Genomic DNA, 26,792 nt, shown 5'->3' with positions numbered 1-26,792 from the left:
GTATCATACATGCGTATCTGCAATGATCGATTTCTCTTCATCGATTTTCTCTTTGCTCAATAACTACCGGTGAATCATTTCCAGTGGTTTTAGTTGTTCTAGCCCTAGTCGTACTTTATCGAAAAAAAAAACCAAAAGATCATCCTAGCAGTGAACATATTGAATTATTGTAAAACATTGAAACTGACGACATTTTTTATGTTTCTTCTTCTTTATGGCTCTACGTTCCCACTGGAACTTGGCCTGCCTCACTTCAACATAGTGCTCTTTGAGCACTTCCACAGTTATTAATTGAAGGGCTTGCTTTGCCTGCCATTGCATGAATTTGTATATTGTGTGGCAAGTACAATGATACACTATGCCCAGGTAGTCGAGAAAATTTTCCCGACCGGAACGGGAATCGAACCCGCCGTCTCCGGATTGGCGTTCCATAGCCTTAACCACTAGGCTAACTGGAAAAGTATTCTGGCAAATGGTACATTCTGGCAAATGGTTTTCTGGCGAACGGTTTTCTGGCAATTATCGCACAATCAATTAAAACATAAACATTACAAAAATACATCAAATTTTATGAAATAATAGCATACCACCACTTAAGGCAGCAAATTAGCAAGATTAAAATTAGATGCAATGTGGTAGATCTTACACCGTAACGTACCGTTCTAAGGTAATCTACTCACGTTTATAAACACTCTCTTAAAGTCAAAATAAAACAATGTTGGTTCAATGACGGTTCTCTAAAGCTCTTTAAAGCTAACTGGTCATCAAAATGTTACTTGTGGTCAGTAGTGCTGTGAGGTAAGGACATGTCCTACCCACAAAAAATGCTGGGTAGGACAGTCCATGTCTTGTCCTACCCACATTTTTTTTGAGAAACACAAAGAAAAATATCAATATTCTTCAACATGTTTTCCCCTAGGAACCAAAATTTTGGAATCAAAACTTATTTTAAGGAAAAAAAAAATGACAACTTTTATAGCAATTTCAGTATTGATTCCTCCATAAATTCATTGAAAAAAATTTCTGATGACTCTACAAACATTACACAACGAATTAAAAAAAATCCCATAAAAACTGAATTGCTAATTTTTGCAGAGAAAATTTAAGAAGTATTTGCGTAGTGAACTCTATTGAAATAAAGAATTCATGTAGGAGTAGCTATCATACAAGATATTTTTGGCTTTCTTTCACGAATCCTTTCACGCTTTCCCATTTTTTTCGATTGATATTTCCTGCTTGGATGCCTGCATAATGATTTCTTCTGGAATTACTCCAAAATCTGAGTAGATGGACAAGAAATAGACAGAAAAATCAGTTTGGATTCCATAAGAAATGCCAAATATTGCACCATAAAAACTTAAAAAAAAACTTTTTGGGGTTCTATGAACGGAAGATAATTAAACATTTCCAAATTATTCGTCCAATGATAACTCCAGATGTTTCTCAATAAATTTCTGCTGCAAATCCACATGGAGTTTCTCCTCAGTTTCCACCAAGATTTTTCTAAGGAAACCAAAATTAGCTGCACCAAGGATTTCAACAAATATTTTTTTAAGATTTTCTTAAGGAAACACTTCATAAACTTTTTTTCTGATATCGCAAGAATGATTGCCCCAAGGATTCCATAAAAAAACATTGAACTTCTTTTTTTTCCACTCCAAGAATTACGAGTTTATCGGAGCATTCACCTGAAATCATTTCTGGGCATTTCTCTAAGCATGTCTACTTGGGATTTACCAAAGGTTTTTTTTACCTGCAATTTCTCCAAAGATATTATGAAATTAGCCGTAAAACTCAACATGTATCTAATATATTCTACGAAAGATACCCAGTAAAATTTTAAATCAGGATTGTAGCATTTTAATATTAAGTTTGGCAGACATAAAAGTAGCTCAAGAACTGCTGCAAAATGATTCCGTACATTTGTCCTACCCACGCAAATGGATGTGGTCGCGCATCTGCTTGTGGTCCACTAATCGGGTCCTCCGTTCTCCTCGCATTGTATAATTTATTCAGAAAAACCTACAAGGATTCCTACAGGTAGTACTCCAAGGAATACTTCAGTATTCATTTCGGATTCCTCCTAGGAAATCATACAAAGATTGTTTAAGAAATTCCTCCGAGGATTCTTTTGAGAACTCATCCGATGATTCTCTCTAAGATTTTCTTCAGAAACTCATCCAATGATTCCATCAGCATTTTTTCGTATTTTTTCAGAAAATTCTTTAACGATTCCTGTAGAATTGCATAACAGCAAAGGCTCGGGTAAAGGTGTCTTACTAAGCTTTTATACAGAAACAACGTTAGTTGGGAACTTCCTTCAAGAATTCCGTCCAGAATTTCTCCACAAATTTATTTCGCAATTACTTTCAAGAATTCTTTCTCTTTCAGGAACTTTTCCATCGTTTCCTCAGGATTTTTTTTTTCAAAAATTCCATCAACAATTTCTCCGATGGTTTCTTTAAGATTTTCTTCAAAAATTTATATTCAGGAATTTCCATTGGGATTCGTTCAAGAATGATGATTTCCTTCAATAAATTAATTCAGGATTCATCCAATTGCTACTTCAGTGGTTCTTCCAAAGATTTCTTTTGAAATTTCTCCAAGGGTTCCTTTAAGTTTTGTTTTGAGTATTCCTTTAGGAATTCCAGTTGAGGTCCTTCCAGATTCTCTCACAGATTGTTCCAAAGAATCCTTTAGAGTTTCTTGATGCATTTTCGCCCTATCTGAAAAATATTCTCTATCTTTGCTTTCGCCACAACTAGGACAAAATCTGCTTCTCAACCAAGTGTTCTTCTATGAACACTTTCACACTTATTGACTGAGAACTTTCTCATCAAAAAGGAGAGCCACTCATCGACTTCATATTTATTATATCCTTGCGAATTAGTCCTCTAGCAACATCTATATAAATTATTCTTTCGTATTTTCCATTATTATACTTCCTTTACCCATTACCCATGATAATAAATTATGTGTCATACGTGACATATAAAAATCCAAAACACACTCATGGTAGTATGGTTGTAGCTCTGTGCTTATTCACGCATTCATCAGCCAGGACTCCAGCAGCCGGTGATTACGATTGCCATAGAAACACTCCCACCCACAACGCATGTGCTCGCCTCGCACCGAGTCATCGTTCACAGTCGTTACGAGCCGCAATTTGGGGCAGGGCAATGACGTGTAGTCTCCCCCCAAACAAACCCCTTCCCAACTATGTGAACGAATAGAACGCTGATGACAGTTCATGAACCGCATCGCACACAACACGACGACCGTGTGAATCGTGAATCATACCCGGCACGGCCAGGCCAGCCAGGGTAGTAGCGATACGGTGGTTGGTAGTTCATCTCTTTGGTGATCGGAGTAGGCGAAAAGGAAAGAATTTTCATGGGAAATTCCCTATTTACCCACCAGACGATGACGACGGATGCCGCCGATCCGAACTCGGAAGAATTCCGAGTGGGGAGAAATATGCTATTACATTTATCACTTCAACCGTATCAAGTCCTTCGCGAAACTTTACGCACTTATCAGTGCTCGTTCATAGACAAATTGACTACACGGAATGCAAAAAAAAATCGATTCTGCGAATTTCCGTTCAATTCCGATTGCCAGAATCGAACATTTCAAATTGATAGTGAATTGCAAATGACGATATCTTGGGCCTAAAATTACACTTGCTTATCGCATAAAATGCAAAAAAAAATCAGAGCGTGGCCTTATTGTTCTTTTTTTCCTTCGACTTGTGGCTGTGATGTACACACAGCAGTGAAGAAGAAATGGTCGCAAACTGATAACTCGTGCCCAAAATCCGAAAAAGATAAGCGTTTGTGAACCCCCCGTCATCCATCAGCAGAGTATTCTTGCAATTTGTTATTCTGGTTTACTTTTTTTTTTTTTTTTGTCTAGTTCATTTATTTATGGCTCAATCGCGTGTAACGCTTTACGGAGCCGAAATTCATTCTTTGTATTCAGTTACATACAATTTTCTGACTTTCTTAGGTACTCAAGGTTAGTACTGGGAGGAGGCCAGGGTACTCGTGGCTGCTCGAGGTTAGCGGGTCACAAAATTTCAAGGAAAGGCATGGTGAGGATAAGGTTTCAGGGTTCTCTGTAGCACATCCGGGAGGTATCTTGGCTTTTGGCGTCGCCTCTGGTGTTGGCATGGGCTTCTCACGGGTTTTCGTCTGCCGGATGGCCAGGAACATATAACACAAAAAAGACACACACAAAGAAAAAAAAAAACTGAAGCGAAAAAAAAACAGAAGATTATACCTTTATACAACACATGCGAAGAAATTCATAAATGGACCGCATATAGATTAGATCGCGGGTTCCCAACACATCTCTTACTGGAACAAAGGGTTGTCTACCTCGGGCCTCAAGGGTATCCAATAGTAGCGCTCTGGAGGCGTCATTATCCGGGCATTGCCAAACTACGTGGTCGATGTCATCATAACCGGAACCGCATTTAGTACAAAGCTTGTCGAGCGCGAGGTTTATTCTATGCAAATGCGCGCCTAGCGAGTAATGGTTGGACATGAGTCTTGACATCACGCGTATGAAGTCTCGACCTACGTCCAAACCGTAATGCCACGCTCGCAAAGAAACATTAGGAATAATAGAATGTAACCACCGTCCCAGTTGGCCATCTCGCCAATCACGTTGCCAACTTAGAAGAGAACTCTGACGAACTAAATGGAAAAATTCATCGTGTGAAATTCTTCTTTCATAGATCTCACCTTCCTGTGCGCCCACCTTTGCGAGAGAATCCGCCTTCTCATTGCCATAAATTGAGCAATGTGAGGGGACCCATACAAAGGTAATCTTGTATGATCTTTCGACCAGTGCACCCATCTGCTCCCTTATTTTTGTAAGAAAGTAAGATGAATGCTTTACAGGTTTCATCGACCGGAGTGCCTCAATAGAACTAAGACTATCCGAGAAGATGAAGAAATGGTCTACGGGCATGTTTGAAATCATCCCCAAAGCGAAATTGATTGCTGCCAGCTCAGCAACATAAACCGAACAAGGTTCCTGAAGTTTGCGGAAGGCGGTGGAGTTTTCATTGAAGACACCGAAACCAGTGGATCCATTTATGCGAGACCCATCAGTGAAAAATCTCTTCCAGGAATTGACATTTTGGTACTTTTCGTTAAAAATGCGAGGAATAGATATACATCGAAGTTGATCTGGTATTCCCTGAACAGCTTGTTTCATGGACAGATCGTATTTAATAGAGGAACTGTCATTGGTGAAGTGTACACGAGGAGGATTATAACCTGGGAGGCTTATATCAGATGACATGTAGAAAAGATAGATTCTCATGAATTTTGACTGAGTGTTCAGACTGAGCATTTCTTCGAAGTTTCCAATAACAAGTGTGTTGCTCACTCCACACTTGATAAGTAACCTTAGCGAGAGCTCCCAGAAGCGGTTCTGGAGAGGTTTCACCCCTGCCAGGACCTCTAGGCTCGCATTATGCGTTGAGTGCATACAGCCGAGGGCAATACGCAAACAACGGTATTGAATTCGTTCCAGTTTTATTAGGTGACAGTTTGCTGCTGAGTGGAAGCAGAAAGAGCCATACTCAATAACAGAAAGAATAGTCGTTTTGTAAAGTTTTATGAGGTCTTCCGGGTGAGCACCCCACCATGTTCCGGTAATTGTGCGTAGAAAATTGATCCTTTGTTGACATTTTTGCACCAAATACTTAGTTTGGGTACCCCAAGTGCCTTTTGAATCAAACCAGACCCCAAGGTATTTCGAAGTCAAAGATTGGTCGATTTCTATTCCCAAAAGATTGAGTTTCAGTTGGGCTGGGTTCCGCTTTCTGGAAAACACAACCAATTGAGTTTTTTGCGGAGCAAACTCGATCCCCAAATCTCTTGCCCAAATGGACAGATTGTTTAAGGAACTTTGCAATGGTCTTTGCAACATTTCTGCATGTGGGCCTTTTAGAGAAACCACAGCATCATCTGCAAGTTGTCTTAGCGTGCATTGTCCTTCCAGACAGCTATCAATGTCTTTCACATAAAAATTATAAAGCAAGGGACTTAAACATGAGCCTTGGGGTAGGCCCATGTAGCTAATTCTGGAAGTTGTCAGTTGTCCGAGATTGAAGCTCATATGTTTTTCTGACAACAAATTATACAAGAAATTATTTAAAATTCCTGGAAGTCCACTATTGTGCAGTTTTTCTGACAATATTCCTATGGAAACTGAATCAAAGGCGCCCTTAATATCCAAGAAAACTGAAGCCAGTTGCTCCTTTTCCGCAAAGGCCAGTTGAATATCTGTTGAAAGCAACGCTAGACAATCGTTTGTTCCTTTGCCCTTGCGAAACCCGAACTGTGTATTTGAAAGCAAATTATTCGATTCAACCCAATGGTCGAGTCGCGATAGGATCATTTTTTCTAACAATTTCCTTAAACATGATAACATAGCAATTGGGCGGTATGAATTATGATCAGACGCTGGTTTACCAGGCTTTTGAATAGCTATTACTTTGACCTGTCTCCATTCTGGCGGAACGATGTTGTTCTCCATGAATGAGTTGAACAGGTCCAGTAATCGTCTTTTCGCGATATCTGGGAGATTTTTAAGAAGATTGAACTTGATCATATCGCGTCCCGGAGCGGAATTGTTTGATGAAAGAAGAGCCATAGAAAATTCCAGCATAGTGAAGGGTCTGTCCAGAGAACTGTCTCTTGAGGATGTTTCCCAAGATATCGGTTGTGCTGGGACTGAGTCTGGGCAGACCTTTTTCGCGAAGCTAAATATCCAACGGTTGGAGTATTCGTCACTCTCATTAGAAGAAGAGCGGTTTCGCATGTTGCGAGCCACTCTCCAAAGCGTTGCCATTGAAGTTTCTCTAGAGAGGCCCTCAATGAAGTGTCGCCAATAACTACGCTTTTTCGCTTTCAGCAGGTTCTTCAGCTGTTTTTCGAGCTTAGCATACTCTTGATAAAGATCTGAAGTACCATGCCTACGAAAAGCTTTGAAAGCATCAGATTTTTTAAGATACAACTGGGTGCAATCATCATCCCAGCCTAGTGTGGCTGGTCTTCTTTTGAAGGTTGCACTTGGAACACGTCGTTTTTGTGATTCTAATGCACTCTTGTATATCAGTTCTGACAGGAATCGATATTCATCCAAAGGTGGGAGGGGATTGAATGATTCGATGCCAAAAGATACCGCTTCTGCATATTTTTGCCAATCGATATTCCTTGTGAGGTCAAAAGGAACCTGAATTGGTTGGTCTGACCTTTCACTATTATGCTTTATGGTGGTTATTATGGGCAAGTGATCACTACCATGAGGATCCTCGATTACCTTCCACAAGCAATCGAATGATAGTGAACTTGATCCCAGTGATAGGTCGAGACGGCTTTCTTTGCCGTCAGATGCAATACGTGTCACTTCACCTGTATTTAAAATGTTCAAATTGAAGTCGTCGCACAAATCATAGAAAATGACCGCTCTATTATCGTCATATGGTTCGCCCCACCCTGTACCATGTGCGTTCATATCACCCAGAATTAAAACTGGATGTGATAGTGCAGAAACCGCATTCCAAAGATGACGGCGGTTAATTGAAATTCTTGGAGGAATGTAAACGGAAGCTACGCAAAGATCTTTACCCTTTACGTTTATTTGGCAAGCGACGATTTCTACGCCAGGATGAGTTGGGATTGGAATTTTATAAAATGAGTAACTTTTTTTGATCCCCAAAAGTACTCCTCCGTAATGGTCATCTCGGTCCTGGCGAATAATGTTGAAGTCGTGGAAGTTGAGTTCGTCTTCAGAAGAAAGCCATGTTTCACAAAGTGCAAATATATCACAATCAGAGTTGTGAACCAAAAATTTAAACAGGTCCAATTTAGGTTTTAAACTATGACAGTTCCACTGTAGCACAGTGATCATATCTTGAACCTCGGTTGATGAATTATCCATCAAAAGATATGATCGAAGCAAGGAGGGGCCATGATTGTGTCAAATTCCGAAGATACTCTTCTACTGCTTGGAGAAAAATGTCTAGTATGCCTCTGAAGGAGTCGGAAAGTCCGAGAGCATCATATACGCGATCCACAAGGGCCCTAAAAGTGAACAGTCCTCGTTTGGGCTTGATAGTTTTTGCTGAAGTTCGAGGAGCTTGTGTGGCTTTTTTCTTGCCACCTTGTCGAGTATTTCTTTTTGAAGTATACTTAACAGTTGGAGGCGGAGCTTCTAGGTCCTTGCTGCAGCAAGGAACTGCACCATCAGAGACCTGCTTCTTCGGAGTTTTTAAATTCCCTCCGCCTCCTTTAGTAGTTGTCAAACTTTTGAGGGAAGACTTTAAGAAAACCTTTCGGCGCAATCCCGGGGAAGATGGTGACTTCCTTTTTCCGGATGCGTGTACCTCCGAAAAGGATCCACCCTCATCAGTTTCGCCATCATCCTGATCATCGGAAGACAACTCCTGATAGGGATTTTCAACTGGGACAGCTGACTCAGACATATTAGCGGGCGAATTGAATGATTTCACCATTTCCGCATAAGTCTTCTTGGAGCGCTTAATGATTGAGCGACTCTCATTTTGAATACGCTTTTTGTATGCCGGGCATTTTTGCAACTCATGTAGTTCTTTACCACAGTAGCTACATTTTTCAGCTTCCTGTGTGCAAGACTCGTCGAGATGAGCTTGGTTGCATTTGCCACAACGGGGTTTGTTGTCGCAAAAGCTAGCACTGTGACCAAACTGCTTGCAATTGGTACAGTTAAAAACCTTCGGCCTAAAAAGACGTACTGTGTAAAAAGCATTATCAATTACAACAAATTCCGGGAGGACGGAGCCTGGGAATGTCACTCGAAAAGCCCCTGACGGTGAGTAAACTTTCTTGTCACCTTCCATGGATGCCTTTTGAAGAGGTTTGCAATCAAGAATACTCACATCAGCGATCGACCTATTCTCGAACCGGCCTACACCGGTCTTGATGGCGTCGCAGGTCAGCGTTTCGTCGAGGATCTTCCCCTCCACCTCCACTTCTCGTGCATTTATGTATAGGGCGTATTCACATGAAAACAACTCGTGCTGGACAATTTCATTTGCTGCTTTGTAACTAGGTGCGGTTACACGCAGCTTGGACTGTTTCACTTGGTGAACAACAGTCCCGGGATACTTACGCGTCAGCTCTCGAGAAATTGAGAGCACATTCAAAGGTTTGCATTTGCGCCGGAAATAGACAACCCAAGGCCCAGGCGAAGATGGCTGGTAAAACCGCGTTCGAGCAATAATATCTTTAGGAGGCGATTCGCCTCCATTGGACTCCCCCATAAGGGATCAAATTCAATCTACAAAAAGTAACCAAAAATAATACACACCAAAAGTAGGAAAAAAAAGAAAAAAAAAAGAAACGGTTTTAATTCAGCTCAAAAATTAATTTCAATTTTGACGCACAGTTTGTGGAGCGTCATAGGAAAATGCAAAAAAAATCTCAAATTACTTTTATTTCAAACCGTACCCCCTTGTACGGGGCACACCGGGAGAGAGACAGAAGTGGAGCAAAAACAACTTGGTTCGGCGGAGCAAAATAAATTATCACAATGCAGTGGGGAATAGGTAGGAACAAAACAATGCTACTTAGCCTTCAATCCTCGACTGCAGCTGTAAGCCGTCCGCACTGTAGGTAGGTATATAGTCGTCCGTGTGTCCTACTGCTTTGCTGCTACACAGATGCGGGAGATCGTTCACTGATGGCTGCTAGTGACGACGATGATATTGTGGCACGATATTAATCTGATTGAATCAGCTAATTCGCTTCCTTCACGAAGCGCAAAAATCACCTTGGACACTTCTTTGCACTACTTGGTAACTGTAAAAACTACTTGACCAAAAACCCACTCTGGTGGTGGGGGAAAAAGATCCAAAACACCGTTGCAAAAGTGCCACGTGATGAGACCGGGACTCTGTTAACCGACTCGTTCAAGCGCTCAGTAAGGAATCATTCTGGTTTACTTGGATGAATCAATATTCAATGGATGGATGCGCTGTTTGAGTTTCCTTCCTGTTCGATTCCTGCAAAGAAAAGGAAACACTTTGTTGAAGCTGGTACAGTAGCATCTCCCGGATAGAAAATAATCACACAACAGGATTGAGCTTTGTCATTACCTTACCTTACCGGTCAGACTAAAGGCCTAAGTGTCCTCTGCTATACGTAGGAACCGTCTCCATCCTACTTTTTCCATGGCTGTGCGTATAAAATTCCGCACTCTGCAAGGCGTCCGCAAATCGTCCTTCACTTAATCGACCCACCTAGCTCACCTAGACGTGGTGTTTCTTATACCGGTCCGATGACTCTCGCTCGAGAACCATTTTAGTCGGGCTGCTATCCGTCATCCCGATAACGTGACCTGTGCCCGTGTGGACGATGGCTGGTTCTCTCAGCAGCTGCTGCAGCTCGTGGTTCATTCATTCACATCTTCCCGATTTAAAATCGATGAACAAGTAATGTGTGGGCACGTTGTATTCGCGGCATTTCTGCAACACCAGGCGGATGGCGAACATCTGGACCATTGTGGCGCGTTCACCCATGAACACAGCCTGATATGTCCCCACGAACTTTCTTGCAATCGGTGATAGACAGCGGCATAAAATTTGAGAGAGAATCTTGCGCGCAGTAGTTTCGCGCGATAGTTCCCACAATCCAACTTGTCACCCTTTTTGTAGATGGGACACACGATACCTTCCATCCATTCCTCCTGCAATACTTCCTCCTCCCAAATCTTTGTAATGACCCAGTGTAGTGCTCTCGCCAGTGCTTCTCCACCGTATATTAGAAGTTTGCTTGGTAGTTGATTTGTTCCAGCGGCTTGGTTGTTTTTAACCGGCCTCCTCAATCTCTTGGAGTTTGGGGCCGGAACTCTTTCGTTCTGCGCACATACTCCTAGATCTGTTACTACGCCACCTCCGGTACTTGCAACGTTTCTTTTGAGGTGCTCATCGTAATGCTGCAGCCACCTCTCGACCACCTCATGCTCGCTCGTGAGAAGATTCCGGTGATTGATTGTCGGTTCCGGGTCATTTGGCCGAACGCCATTTGGCCGAAAGGGTCATTTGGCCGAATGCCGTTTGGCCGAAAAATGAATGATGAACTTGCCACTGTTCCCCGCATCAGTATATCTCGAAGGAACAGCCTATGGTTCAAAGAAGGAATATTTTTTGAGAAAATATTAGCAGTTTCAGTGCCAACTAATCCCTCAATGTCAAAACTAGAAAGAATAGCAAGAATAGCCTATATTTGAAAGAAGGAAATATTTCCTCTGATCATATTGGTAGTTGGAATGTCGAAAAATCCTATGAATTCTTTCGACCATAATTCGGCCAAACGACCATTCGGCCAAATGGCCGGACACCGTGATTGTCTCGACACATGTCAGCTTGTGGCACAAAGCCTCAGCGCGAGCGGTTCAGCTTCTCGTAGTCTCCTTAGCGCGGTACAACTCTTACATCGCTTCATGATATCGTTCTTGCTGCTGGCGCTTCTTCCTCCGGAAGATTGAGTTCTGCCTGTTCCGCGCCAGTCTATGACGTGCCTCGTTCGCCCTCGTACGGTGTTGCAACATGCTCGCCCATGCTGCATTGTTCTCGTTCTTCAACTGTTCACATTCGCCGTCGTACCAGTCGTTTCTGTGATTCGGAGTCGCGAAGCCTAGTGCTGTAGCCGAGGTACTACCTATGGCGAATCAGACGTCATTCCAGCCATTTTCAAGTATAACTGCTCCAAGCTGCTCTTCCGTTGCGTTGGTAGGGCCACTGCTAAGTGCTAAGCAGTGCTAACTGCTGCGCGTATTCTTGAGCCACTTCTACGTTCCGCAGACGCTCAATGTTGAGCCGTGGCGTTCGACTTCGACGCGTGGTAATAACCGTCGAAAGTTTTGAGTGCATGCATGCAGCGAGTTGGTAATGATCCCAATCTATATTCGCGCTGCGGCTTGTGCGGACATTGATTATATCCGAGAAGAATTTTCCGTCGATTAGAACGTGGTCGATTTGGTTTTCTGTTTGATGGTCGGGGGTGATCGCCAGGTGTCTTTATGGATATCTTTGCGGGGGAAGAAAGTGTTTCGGACTACCATACCACGGAAGGCTGCATCGCTGTATCATTATATGTATCATATGTATCGCTGTATGTATCATTCGATGCGGCGTGCAGGTTGTTTACAAATCGCTGGAGAAATTTCTCTGGAAATTCTTGAAGTAATTCAAAAAAGTCTTTAGATATTCCTGGAGGCATCGCTGAAAAAACTCATGGGTGATGAAGGAAAAACTCATGGGTGATGAAATTTCTGTACGAATCTCTGAATATTTTTTTTCTCCGGGAGAAATTCCCGGAAAAATCCCTGAAGGAGTTCCAGGAGGTAGACATGGAATAATGCTTGAACAAATTCCTGGAGCAACGTCTGGAGGGATTTCTGAGAGAATTTCTGTAGGAATGCCTTGAGCAATTTCTGAAGGAGTTGCTGGAGAAATCCTTGTAGGAAATCCTGGAAGAATCCCTGGAGTAATCCCTAGAGGAACTCCTGGAGAAATTCATGGAGGAATCCCTACACCTTTAAATGCAACAACACAGCGCACGAGTAACTTTCACGCAGCGAGCAAAAAGACAAAGGAATTTTCACTCATATGTGTGTACGACTGGATCAACACAAAAAATGTGCTGATCCGGTGTTACACAAATCTGCGTGAAAATTCTTTTGTCTTTTCGCTCGCTGCGTGAAAGTTATTCGTTGCGCTGTGTACATCGAGTTTTCCTGTATGAATTCCTGCTAGATTCCCTGAAGCAATTCCTGGCAGTATCTCCAGAGGAATTCCTGAAGGAATGTCTAGAGGGAATCATGAAGAAATTCCTAAAGAAATGCATGGAGGAAAGTTAGGAGGATTTCCTATAGGAACTCTTAATGGAATCCTTGGAGGGAACGCTGGAGGAACCCCTGGAGGAATTCTTGGACGAATCCCTGGAGGACAATATCTTGAATGAATTTCTGGAGGAATCGGTAGAGGAGTTTCTGTAGGAATAATTCCGTAGGCATAATACCAGGAATAATTCCTGGAGAAATTTTTTGAGGAATTCCTGGAACAATTTTTGAAAGTATGGAGGATTTTCTGGTGAAATTCCTGGAGGATTTGCTTTTGGGATTGCTGAAGAAATCAAAGGAGGATTTTCTTAAGAAAGGAAGTACTAAAGAGATCGCAGAACGAATTCTTAAAATACTGAAGGGATTCCTGGAGGAATTGCTGCTGGTGGATTTTTTGGAGGAATTCGTGGTGAAATCTCTGGAGAATTCTGAAGGAATGCCTCTGAATGACTCTGAAGGAATGCCTAGAGGAATGCCTAGAAGAATTCCTGGAGGATGCCCCGGAGCGATTCCTGGAAGAATCTCTCGAGAAATTCCTGAAGACATGCCTGTAAGAATTCCTGGAGGAATCTCTAGAGGAATTCGTGGAGAAATTTCTTGGAGAATTCCCGGAGGAATCCCTTGAGGAATCCCTGGAAGAATCCCTGAAGGAATCCCTGGTGGAATCCTGTGGGAATTTGTCTTGTGTTTCTCGATGAGAATCGCCCAGTGCAGCGACCCGGTGCACTGCAGCACGTCCGACGTGGGCGAACGCTGACCGAAGAAAGAGGCAGAGCCATGGCCTGCTATGATCTCATCAGCAGCTGTCAGTCGACAGCGTAGGCGTTACCCCGGGTGGGCAATGTGCGTGCGTTATCAATAGGGCACTGCATGAAATTCTCTCCTTCTCTTTCACTCTTACAGAAATTTTGTAAACAACAAGGCCAAGAAACGTCAAAACCCCATACAAAATCAAAACAGTGCAGTGCCCTATAGGGCAGTGCATGAAATTATCTCCTTCTCTTTCACTCTTTCAGAAATTTTGTAAACAACAAGGCCACGAAACTTCAAAATCCCATACAAAATCAAAACAGTGCAGTGCCCTATAGGGCAGTGCATACGGCGGTTGCTGTGATAAAATTTTCTAAGTCTTTGACGTCTCGTGGCCTTGTTGTTTACGATTCGGACTTAGAGAAATTTCTTCAGCTTTCCTTAGGCAGTGTGAATAAATTCAAAAGGTGAGTTTGCGCGCACTGAGTAGTGTGCTAATTTATTACTTACTGCTAAGATTTCACCAAGAGCTTCTCCTGGAATTCCTTCAGGAACTATCAGCGGTTCACAACTAACAAGAGCGTCCCGTCTACAATGTCCATTCTGATATCGCTGCCCACAGAACTGCGGATCGACGATTCACGCCGACAATCTCAAGTTCCAAATCAACTTGGATGTGCAGCAACTTAGAAGTTTCGGTGATGGCCTCCGACAACAGAATTATCATCATCGAAGGGAATTCGACGAGAAGCAGGACGATCATGGCTAGCAACATCTCCCAGTGCTTCATTCAGCGCTACACCCTTCCACCGGAACACGAGTCCAACCAGATCAACTCGTCGATTTCATCGGACGGCATCTTGACGATTTCGGCTCCGAAGCGGGCGGTTTCGGATGCGGAAGGTCGCAAGTCGATTCCGATTGTTCAGACAGGTCAACCGCTGAAGAGAATCGGTGCCGATGTACCGATCACGAGAAGAAGGATAGCATTGCCCACGTATCTTAGTGGAGTGTGTAGTGTATATGATGTATGGAAAGTAAATAATTTAAAAATTATTGAAATGTTTTGAGAGTGTACACAAATGCCATACATTGATTCAAATATTTTGAAAGTGCATATGAAGTGTCACACGCCTTGCTTTTGAGCTTTTCGGAAATAAAGCAAAGCTTTTGCTTTCGAATTACGAAAAGGCGGGATCAGAACAAACGTGTCAATGTGCGTGCAACATCTGAATTCTTGCATTTGATGGCATAGATGATGACTGTGTTGAGAGAAAACGTGAGAGGAAACGAATAGACATCACGTATACGCACTGTTCTGTGAGAGTGTTGGTGCTTCTGATTCCGATGGGAGTATTGACTGCATGCGTCGCACAGCGAGGAGATTTAGGGATTCTGTGAACGACTTTCTAGGCGAATGGACGTACGATCCTTTTCTCCAGATTTTATCGGTTACCACAGAGTGGTGGTCGAGGTTTTGCTGTTGCAACAATTTGCACGGTCAGGACACTTTGTTTGCACAGCACTTGCTAATGTTTAGCTGAATAAATAAAATTTGTAAGTGATTGAATTCCTTTCGGGGTTCCTTCAGGAATTTCGTTCGCGATTTCTCCAGTTCTGTCATGATTTCTCCCAGAGTTCTTTCTTGGATTCCTCGGGGAGGGTGTTTATGAAAGTGCTCCATCTGGAATTCTTCAAAGAGTTCCTTCTGGAAGTTATGAAGTTGTCCCTAGTGGAATTTCTCCAATAATCCTGCCTGCATCTAGAAAATCCTGCATTCAGGAAATGTTGCTTTCAGGAATATTTTCCAGGATTCCTTTAAGAACATCTTCCGGGATTCTTCTATGAACTTCTTCTAGGATTCCTCCAAGAGTTGCTTCACGGGTTCGTTCCATGGTTATTTCTGGAATTTCTCCATTATTTCCTTCTGGAACCATCCATAAACTTCATCCAGAATTCCTCCAGAAATTCCTTTCGCAACTTCTCCACGATATTTTTTTTTGAGATCGCTTCAATAATTCCTTCCAGCATTCCTTCAGGATTAGTCCAGGAGTTCCAACTAAGAACACCGTGTAGGATTCTCCCAGCAATATCTTCATGGATTCCTCCCGGAACTCCATCTGGGCTTCCTCCACGAACTCCTACCGGAATCCCTTTCCTAACTGCTTCCGGCTTTGCTTGAGGAGGTCCTTATGGAATTTCTGCAGATCCTTATGCAATTCCCCCAGGATTTCATTTTGAACTTCTCGCAGATGTTCCCAATGGTAATCCTCCCGGAGATAATTACAATATCCTTCAAGAAGAAGCGGAAGCTAGAAGAATCTCAAGAGGAACTCCCTCAGATACAGCAGAAGGAATTTCTGGAGAATTCTAGATTAATTTTCTGGAGAAATCGCGGAAAAAATCCTGAAGGAATCCCGAAAGGAATCTTGGAAGGAATTCAATCACTAATCATTTATTCAGCTAAACATTAACAAGTACTGTGTGAAAGAAGTGTCCGTCAAGATGCCGTCCGATAAAATCGACGAGTTGATCTGGTTGGAATCGGCCACGAAACGTCAAAGACTTAGAAAATTTTATCATAGCAACCGCCGTATGCACTGCCCTATTGTCTGTTAACATATTGAGAGACAAGACTCTAAAGACACTGATAGATGATCATTTATAGACATATACCACACAAATCCATGGAGGAGTGCTTGGAGGAATACCTTAAGAAATCTCTAGAAGAATTCCTGGAGTATTGTTAAGAAGAATTTTCAAAGGAATTCCTGGAATAATCCCTACAATAATCTTCGGAGGAAGTTTTGGAATTCCCGGAGGAATCTCTGGAGAAATCCTAAGAGGTATCCCAGGGGGATGTTCTGAAGAAATCTCAGGAGGAAGTACTGAAAAAAACGCAGAAGGAATTCTTGGAAAAATCTGAAGGAATTCTAAGGAGCGTTCGTGGGGAACTCCTAGAGGAATCCCTGTAGCAGTTCTTAATGGATTCCCTGAAGGAATTTCTGAAGAAAACCCAGGATGAATCCCGGAAGCAATCTCGAGAGGCTTGCTTCCTAAGGAAATTCCTTAACAATTCCTGTAGGAATTCCTGGATGAATTCCTGGAGAAATTCCTGAATGAATTCTAGAAGAAAGTATCAGGTATCAGGTATCAGTAGGTCGGCTCAAGAGGCACGTTCTCCTCTATTTGGGAAATTTGTGCCATCGCCATGAATACGAGCCTATTCATCATTTACCTGAGGGAGAGCGAAGGGAGAAATTTGGGATGGGATAGGGAAAGGGAAGGTAAGGGAATAGGGTCGACATAATCGCATAAGCGTACCACAACGGGTTCAAACAGCGCCCTGAAAAGGGCGCTGAAAAAAGCGCATAAAGCGTAAAGTAAGCCTATAGCTACTTGCCACAACGGATTCGGAACAACAGAACATCCTGAAGATTCAGGCTTCTTAGGTCATCAAGGTTTACCGAGTACTCGGAAACGCAGTTGCGTAAAAACTGGGTAGTTACATATCAAATGATTCAAAGTTTCGCAGTCGGATTCTCAGCTAAGATATACAAATGAAGCAGCCTGTTAAGGCTTGTGATGGACAAAATCATAAGTAGAAAAACCACATTGAGTTTTCTCAATTGCGTTTCTGCTACGAGATTCCTCAAAAGTCAAGGCAAGACTCCCGCATGGGGGCATCCACAAACACTCAATTTCCTAATCGCTGCTTGACGTAATGCCGAGAAGAGATGTTGGTTTTTGAGCATTTGGTAAATCCAATTGGAAATCATTGAAAGATAAATAGAACAATCCATGCGGCTTCCAATATGGAATCGAAAAGTACGTGTTCAAAAGTATCCTGGAAATCCGAGAAAACATTCAAACAAAATTGTTTTTTAATGAATGCTTTCCGATATCGTAAATAGCATTGTGTAGACAAATCACAGTAGACTTTCCATTTTGGTAAGCATGTTGGTTCCCATGGAGAGGCATGTTTGCTAGAAAAACATCACGGGTGTGATGCTCGACAAAGCGTTCTAATCATTTCAGAAGAAAGAGGTCAAATTGATAGGTTTGATCTTCATACGAAGACATTATCCACTTACGGAATAAACTTGACAGTATAATCACACCAAAATTTGAGAATAGCAAGGCAAGCAGTTTAATCAAAACATTTTGGGGCTCGAGGCATGACACGCAAGATTGTCATTTCAATTTTACTCAAAGTAGCAAACATCGGGTCAAACGCAAAATGCGGAACCATATAGGTGTTAATTAATACATTACATCTACATAGAAATCCTACTTACTAAAGTAAGGATCTTGGACCAAAGCTGTTCTTTTATGCTGAACATTTTACTGAGCTGTCATAACCATAGCCACTACCCAACCTAGGCACAATCAAACTCTTACAATCACAACACAAGAAAAAAGAGCAGCGATAAAAACCAATTCGGTATCGATTGAAGAACGCCAGAGACGAACATACACAGAAGACACTGTGAAGAACGCATAATGCGAAGATCCATATAGGCTATAATTGAAGGTAATAAACAACATACTAATAATCCCACCCTTATTAAGCTTATTAGCGCAGTAAGGGAAGAATACTGTGGAGGGCGCCCTAGTACTCCACAGGCTCCGTTTGTAGTTAGGTTTTTATTAGACCTTCCTAACCATTCATTCCTTGGCACGGTAAGCATAAGGCCGCATAACACCATGAATTAGGGGTCATCTGTTTAGTGGACTCTTACCACTGGATCAGGCGATCCGTAGTGTTATTCTTAGCCAATTGAGACAACCGCTACCGACACTACACAGCTATCTAGGCTGATCGGGAAAAGAAGTTAACATTGATGGCCAACTTCCAAACGAGCCCGAACAGCCTGGAATACTGGAAGTACTGAAAAAAACGCAGAAGGAATTCTTGGAAAAATCCTGAAGGAATTCTAAGGAGCGTTTGTGGGAAACTCCTAGAGGAATCCCTGTAGCAGTTCTTAATGGATTCCCTGAAGGAATTTCTGAAGAAAACCCAGGATGAATCCCGGAAGCAATCTCGAGAGGCTTGCTTCCTAAGGAAATTCCTTAACAATTCCTGTAGGAATTCCTGGAGAAATTCCTGAATGAATTCTAGAAGAAAGTCTAGTGGGGATCCTAGTAAAAGTTCCTGGAAGAATCCCTGGAAGATTTTTTCAAATAATCCCTGTAGTTGTTTCTGAAACGTTCCCACAAAACTTACCCAAGTGATTCCCCAGGAGAAATCCTGAGGGAATTCCTGGAGGAATTCTTCGAAAAATTCTGAAGAAACCCCAAGAGAAACAACGAAAGCAACCCCATGAGGAATTCTTAGGAAATCCCAGGAGAGCTCTCTGTACAAAATCGTGGAAGATTTTCTGTAGGAATCCATGGAAAAAAATCTGAGAGAACCCGTGTCTGCAGTAATTTCTGGACGAATTTTTGAAGCAACTCTTGAATGGACTCCCAAAGGATTTTTTGTACAAAATTATGAAGGAATTTCTGGTTTAATTTTTGAATAATATCCGGTAAAAATTTCACAGAGATTTCATGGAAGAAATTCCTCCTGAAACACTCCGAATAATTCCAGATGAAAATATCGGAACAAACTATCGCGGAGTACATGGAGATTTCCCTGAAAAAAAAAATCTCTGAAGAAATACCTGCAGAAATACTTCTTCTTCTTGTGGAGCCTCGTAGCCGTGCGGTTAGAGTCACCAAGCTTCAGAGGGCATTTTTGAAAAATGGACAGGCCGAATGTCTCGTGATCATTGAGTTATCAAATAATTCATATTGGTTTGCATCGTAAAAGATTGAAAATCAACTATGTCCAATTTGAGGGTTATAAGTAGTATCTTAAATTGGGCGTTGTTGATAACTGGTACACTTAGCCTAAGTTATTCAAAATCGGTCAACTAGTTCAAGAGATAGAATTTTTGAAAAAATATATAACAACTTCAGTTTGATTCGATTGTAAATTATACAAAATCTCATTTTACCATTTCTATTCACTTTTACCCGGGTAGCTTTCCTATCATCGGTTTCAGTTGATGCTCTTTTCCTGTGTTATACATTGTACGCTTCCTTTCTGTTTACTGATTTGCTTACGCCTTCCGTTGCCTGTTTTTCATTAAAACCAACAAACATCCCTTATCCGCACACTCTTCTCTCGGCTTAAGTATGTTTTCGATAAAGCGCTCCATTTCTGTACAAAGGTCACCACCACCACCAACAACACCACCAGCAGCGCCACCAACAGAAGCCGAGCAGCAATCACACTGACTGTTGTGCACTCTGACACGTAGATAAAAAAGAAAGCTTACTTACCCAACCCCAAACTGTGCTCTCGTTTTGCAGGAAATTCCGGCACCAAGGATAAGGAATCGCGCAAGGACAAAGACCGAGGCGATAAAGAGGCCTACTCGTCGTCGTCCACTTTTCTTCAACGGTCACCGGGATCCGACGGTAAGTGGATTGGCTGGGATGTTTTTTTTTTTTTGGTGGGTGTTACTGCTTTTTACAGAAATAATCTTCTGAATCTTCTACGATAAAGCTGTAGTCGATAAATTTTATCGAGCCAGGGCCGGGGTTTGGCAGGGGTGACATTGTTGAAGATACTTGAACCACTTATACCACCCATCAAGCCGATACTAATTGTTGAAGCTTGATGAAAAAGTTAATTGAAACTTCAAACATTGCTGACTATTGGTTCAGTTAGGGTAAAGACACCGGTTTCGTCCAGTATATGAGAAATACATTTTTGAAAAATATCAACAATCAAGTGGGAATATCTAACACGTGAAATGAAAACTTGAAGTGAAATCTAAATCCCTTTCGTGACGAACCAACACAATTGTGCTTTTGAGCAATAACAGATTTGCATATTTTTCTCATCTGTTTAATCTTTGTTTTATGTGATGTAAACAGTTTAAGTAATTGAACGATTACACTAGTTTACAGCATTTTTGAACTCGGTAAGCTGATGATCGTTTTTGGTGTAGAATCATGCCCTGAGTTCGAAAACGTGAAGGAAAAAATTACAGTAGAGCGGATTTTTTTTCGACTTTCCATACAAGGTTGATGATTTGAAATCGATTTTTGTTCTATTTTTTAACAAAGATGCTCACTTCATACATCTCATTCTCCGTAACCAATGCTCCGATTGAGCTGAATTTTTTACTGTAACTCGCCTACATATGATATGTCAAATAAACGTTGAGAAAGAATTCTTAAATTGTTTTTTTTTCTTATTGAAAAAAATACATTTCTTCATATATTTTAGGAAATTTTGCTAAAATTTAAGGAGATCGTCACTAAAACTCGCCAATATCTTGAATTTCATCAATCTGACGCAAAACCTGCATTCAGATGATCGAATGGTATTATATTCAGCTCTTAATTTATGAAAAAATATTTATGCAATTCAGTATCATAATTTACATTTTATATAACTCATTTTGGTATCATAATGGCCAATTTTTCCTAACTGGCTCATAATGCAACTGAAATGAGTTGCATAATGAAAAATAGTTGTATAATGTTCATAATGCAACTCATTTGAGTTGCATTATGAACATTATGCAACTCAAATGGGTTGCATTATGAAAAAAATCATTGCATAAAATTTTGTATGGAACTCGTTGCAAAACTCGATTTTTTCAGCACTCTTCGTATTTATCCAACTCGGCAAGCCTCGTTGGATAAATGTACGACTCGTGCTGAAAAAATCAACTTTTTGCAACTCGTTACATAAATAACTACACTGAAACCTCCATTTAAGTCGATGCATGGCTGATCGAAAATAATTTTTACCGTACAGGCAATGACTAAACTATACAGTTTTATATTTTTTGACAAATCTCCTTTGTCATGCGAAGTGTTAAGAAATATAAAAGTCTATAGTTTTGTCATTGCCTGCATGGTAAAAATTATTTTCGATCAGCCATGCATCGACTTAAATGGAGGTTTCAGTGTATTAAAATTGGTTGACCAAAACTTAAGATATTTGAATTTTATTAAATTCTATATTTTAAAAAGTTGAAAAACTCGAAATTGGGCTAAAACTCAAAAACTGTTCTACTTAAAATTTTTTGAAGCACGGTTTCGAAATCAGCGCTAAATTATGCTTCAAAAATTTTGGTCGTTGATAGAAGTTCACGACTTTCGTTTTATTTTGTTAACTAGTGTTATTTATACTTCTATGTGCTGCTCCCACTCGCATATCAGTCCCATTTGACTTTTCATCACTTTTGAGCTAACGTAAGGAATCATCATCATTTTCAACGTACTTTCAAAACCCTTAATAAAAATTGTGGATTTTTATGTCAATGTGCGAAAAAAATACCAAATCATGAGCGTCCCATATTGAAAGTACCCGCATAACAGTCCCATCATGGATTGTTGTATCATGTAACACAAAACTGAACAATTTTTTAGTGATCCTGATATTTTTCACAGTTATGTATTCAGATGCAAAGCAATCTGTGAAAGTTTCGAGATGATCCAAATATTTTTGAAGTTTTGACGATTTTTAAAAGTTTTGTATGAGAACGAGTCGTCAAACTTCAAACGCTGTTTTCTCAATTCCTACTTTTTGCAAATGGGACTGTTATGCGAGTGGGGGCAGTGTGTGCAAACAAACTTTTGTTTACGTTGCATGTGGGATTTACCACAACAAGTTGAACAAAAAGTGGACAAAAATCGTAAAACATGAAAAAGTTTTATCTGTCACATATTTTTTATTTTCGATTAAGTGGTCAAAGCTAGAAATCGAAAGATTAAGAATTGTTCTTTCAAATGAGGGATAACAATTGTTGTTTTATTGGGAAATCTAAGAGTCCTGGAGAGCAAAAGTAAAGCAATTTGCATGGAGATTTCGCCTTTTTTCTAGGTCCGTCCCGAAAGGATTATACATAGTGTGTGTGAACTGTACCTAATTTCTGCATTAAGTTTTTCGGTCTCCATAACAACGATTGGCTTACTAACATTCCTTCCCTTTCACGATGACTGTAAAGACGTGGCCGGCGTTTTTTTTATCCTAGCTAAGTCCTAGAACTGTGCACATTGAGAATAGTTAGCTAGTCCCAAACTCGATGCATTGGTTTTCTTTGCAATATCCATTGTTCCGGTCAATCCTTGAGTAACAACTGCGGTTTTAATTTTGGAAATTTGTAAGAACTTTTCATATTAATGACTAATTTAGGGGTAGCTTGGGCAAAATAGAAGTATGAGCGTTGCAGTATTATGAAACAGAAGTTGTTTCCACTATCCTCTAACTAACTTCCAGAATACAGAGTGTGGAAATATTTGGATAGATATTCTATTTTGAGCACTTACCTCTAGGGGCCCACCTGTTTAATCGACCAGTTCTTAACGTCCGTAGATCTCACAGTATTTTGTATTATTCTTCAACCACTTAACTTCATTTACGGCTCTTTTATTCACTAGGGCACAGCATGAGCGATTCCAATTGCCAGGGGCACTTAAACTTTGTACAGCGCCTAAATGTATTCTATTCTAATTCTACTATATCGAACTAGTTGCCTTTACGCTGCTGTCACTTTTCTACCCTGTCCACTTTTTCAAAAATGTTCTCGGATTCTCAAAGCCAGCCCCATATTTTAATTGGCATCATAAAAGAAGTAACTGGTCAAAATTTCAGCCAAATGCATTGAAATTAAGGAGGTGCATCAAATCAATTTTGTGTTTTCGACTATTTTCGAACTTCAAGAAATCAAAACTACACTGAAACTTATCAAAACTTAATTCTTACAGCACAAATTGAAAGCTCTGTCGACTTCCTTTATTTCCTTGTTGAGGCTGCTCTGCCATGAGCCGCTGACTTTCCCGAATTCCTGTCGCTATTGATTTTTACTGGCATCGACGATGGAGCTCCACGTTGGAGATCCAATTGTGAAGCCACCATGCGCGAATTATATACCGCAGGCGTATATTCATGATGATCTGCAGCCGTTGAGTGTTCTCCACTGATATACTGCCGATCAGCAGCACAGATTTCACGTTCGAGTTAAAAATTCGGGTTTTGGTGCGTCGACTATTCTGATTGTTTTTCCATACATCTCTTAGGACAAAGGCACCCCTCGCCTTATTGATCCGTGCACCTTTTTTGTTGCTATAAGGGTTGTTTACATCCAACGATTTGGTCTTGTTGACGTTGAAGATAAGACCTGCCACCGAGGAACGGTCGGCAAGATCATCGCAGCTTACTCCGCATATCAGAGCGCCGTTAAGCTAGGAGAGCAACGTCATCAGCCAGTTCTAAGTTCTAAGTCATTTAGGTGCTCCATGGTAATGGGCTGCCACAGCAACCCACGATGTGATTCACGATCAATCGCACCTATCCCCGGCTTTTCGGGCCCATATGAAGTTGATCACCAATATTAACTTCTTTTCCCAATCAGCCTACCTAGATAGCTGTGTAGTGTCGGTAGCGGTTGGTTGAACTGGCTAAGAATAGCACTACGGACCGCCTGTTCCAGTGGTAGGAGTCCACTAATCAGGTGACCCCTAATTCATGGTGTTATGCGGCTTTACGCTTACCGTGCCTAGGAATGAATGATCAGGGGAGTCTTATAAAAACCTAATCGCGAACGGAGCCTGTGGAGTACCAGGGCACTCTCTACAGTATTTGCGCTTACTGTGCTAACCGGAGCAATAGCGCGGTGGACCTTGTGTTTCTTCGAGACAATCAGCTGCTCTTCTTCAATCTCATACTTGAGGCTGAATAAGGGTGGGATTATGAAGATGCTATTAATTAGTTTAAATTTTCACCTATATGGTTTAGCATTATGCGTTTTACACAGTGTATTCTGTGCATCCTTGCCTTTGGCGCACTCAAATCGATACCGATCTGGCTTTATTGTTACTGTTCTTTTTTGTGCTGTGATTGTTAAGATTTTAATCTTGCCTAGTTTGAGTAGTAGCTACGGTTCGGATAGCTAAGATCAATCTTCAGCACAAAAGAACAGCAACGATCAATTTTTGCAGACTTTTGCAAAATGGTACAGCCCAAGTCGCGTTAGTCCAAGAACCTTATTTTCGTAAGGGGAATTTCTATCTAGGAAACCTTGTGAGTCCGGTGTTTGCTACTTTCAGTAAAAATGAAATGGCAAACTCACGCATCATGCCTCGAGCATATGTGCTTATCAACATCGCAATCGTAACTATACTCATCTCTGAACTAACTACTAGAGATGTATGTGCTATCACAATCGATGTACCTGTTGGAAACCTCAACAGGAAATACGTTTATTGTTCGGTTCATTTACCGCATGATGAACCATCCCCTTCGGATGCTTTCAAGCAAGTCATTGCACACTGCACTTCAAAAGGCCTTCCGTTAATTGTTGGCAGTGATGCTAATGCTGACCATATAATCTGGGGCAGCTCAGACATAAATTTGAGAGGCTCCAGTTTGATGAAATACTTCAGTAGTACAGATCTTGGATTACTTAACATAGGCAACCGCCCAACCTTCATGGTATCTGCTAGAGAGGAAGTGTTAGACATAACGCTTTGCTCTAGCAGAATTAGTCACGAGCTGACCAATTGGCATGTGTCAGATGAAGAATCTTTATCTGACCATCGCTGCATTTTGTTTGAACATGTGAATGTTACTTCGCAAACATTGTGCTTCAGGAACCCCCGGCCAACCAACTGGGATCTCTTTACCGATTTGGTTGCACCCAAATTTCATGGATACTCACCATCCATTGACACTCCAAGTGATTTAGTAGATTTAGTGATGCCGTTTATACTACAACGGCCTTCATCATGGCAGCTTTTGAAGAAGCGGTCTGCGTTAAAGGGGTCTGTGAAGACCACAAGAGGAACCCCATGGTGTAACTCTGATCTGGCTAAGCTCAGGAAACAATGTGGAACAGACAACGTTCTACTGGATCGGAGGCTTTCAGGTCGGCTCGCAAGGCCTACAGGAAAGCTCTCCGGTCTGCTGAACGATCCGGCTAGAAAAACCTTTGTAGAAATGTTTCCAGTCTGAGTGAAGCTAGTCGGTTGAATAAAATCCTTGCAAAATCTAAGGATTTCCAAGTGAACGGACTTCTTTTGCCAAATGGTGATTTCACTTCCTCTGATGAGGAAGTTTTGGAATGTTTATTCAGTTCATTCACACTTCCCCGGATGTGTGAATATTACATCTTCGGATGAACCTGATGTCTTTTCTTGCAGTTATGATTCTTTAGCTTCGGCTCGGAGTAGCATAACTTAAGAATCGATTGAATGGGCACTAAATAGCTTTGCTGCTTCCAAATCTCCTAGGGCAGATGGGATTTATCCCATTTTGCTTCAGAAGGGATTTGATCATTTCAAACATGTTTTGAAACAACTACTTGTTTGCTACAGGGTATATTCCCAAATCCTGGCGGGATATTACAGTAAAGTTTATTCCGAAAGTGGGTCGTGCGTCGTATGAAGAAGCAAAGAGTTTCAGACCTATCTGTTTGATCTCTTTTCTTCTGAAATGCTTAGAGCGCATTGTGGATCATCACATCCGTGATGTTCATCTAGCCAATGTGCCTCTTCATGTGAACCAACATGCCTACCAATCTGGTAAGTCCACTGTGACTCTTTTACACAAGGTTGTTTACGATATCGAGAAAGCATTCGATCAAAAGCAATCTTGTTTGGATGTTTTCTTAGATATCGAGGGTGCCTTTGACAATGTGCCTTTCGATGCCATATTGGAAGCCGCACGGAGTCAGGGTATATCTCTAATGATTTCCAATTGGATTCATCAAATGCTCAAAAACCGATATCTCTTCTCGTCATTGCGTCTAGCAGGGATTAGGAAATTGAGTGTTTGTGGATGCCCCCAAGGGGGAGTCTTATCACCGCTTTTGTGGAATCTCGTAGCAGATACGCTATTGAGGCAACTCAATTATAGCGGTTTTCCTACTTATGGTTTTGCCGACGACTACCTAGCATTGTTAGTTGGTATGTGTATCACCACCCTTTTCGATCTGATGCAAAGCGCCCTTCAGGTAGTTGAGAATTGGTGTCGCCAATATGGTCTTTCAGATAATCCGAGTAAAACATCTATTGTTCTTTTTACGGAAAGGCGAAACCGTAATGGCGTTCGACCTTTGCGTCTCTTTGAT

General features: G+C 41.4%; 1 non-coding gene across 4 annotated transcripts in view; it reads left to right on the top strand.

Annotated features, from left to right (window-relative positions):
• Nucleotides 1-26,792, top strand: part of LOC109428242 (mucin-2) — a 362,414-nt gene that overhangs the window by 269,363 nt on the left and 66,259 nt on the right. For all 4 annotated transcript variants that reach the window (XR_009997698.1, XR_009997700.1, XR_009997699.1 and 1 more), the window contains one exon: nucleotides 20,014-20,121. This is a non-coding gene — a transcript (mucin-2). The remainder of the gene's footprint in view (nucleotides 1-20,013; nucleotides 20,122-26,792) is intronic.

This window comes from Aedes albopictus, chromosome 2 (genome assembly GCF_035046485.1).
Source record: "Aedes albopictus strain Foshan chromosome 2, AalbF5, whole genome shotgun sequence".
Classification (NCBI taxonomy): Eukaryota; Metazoa; Arthropoda; class Insecta; order Diptera; family Culicidae; genus Aedes; species Aedes albopictus.
Note: the sequence above shows the minus strand (reverse complement) of the source record. Positions and strands in the feature narration are given on the sequence as shown.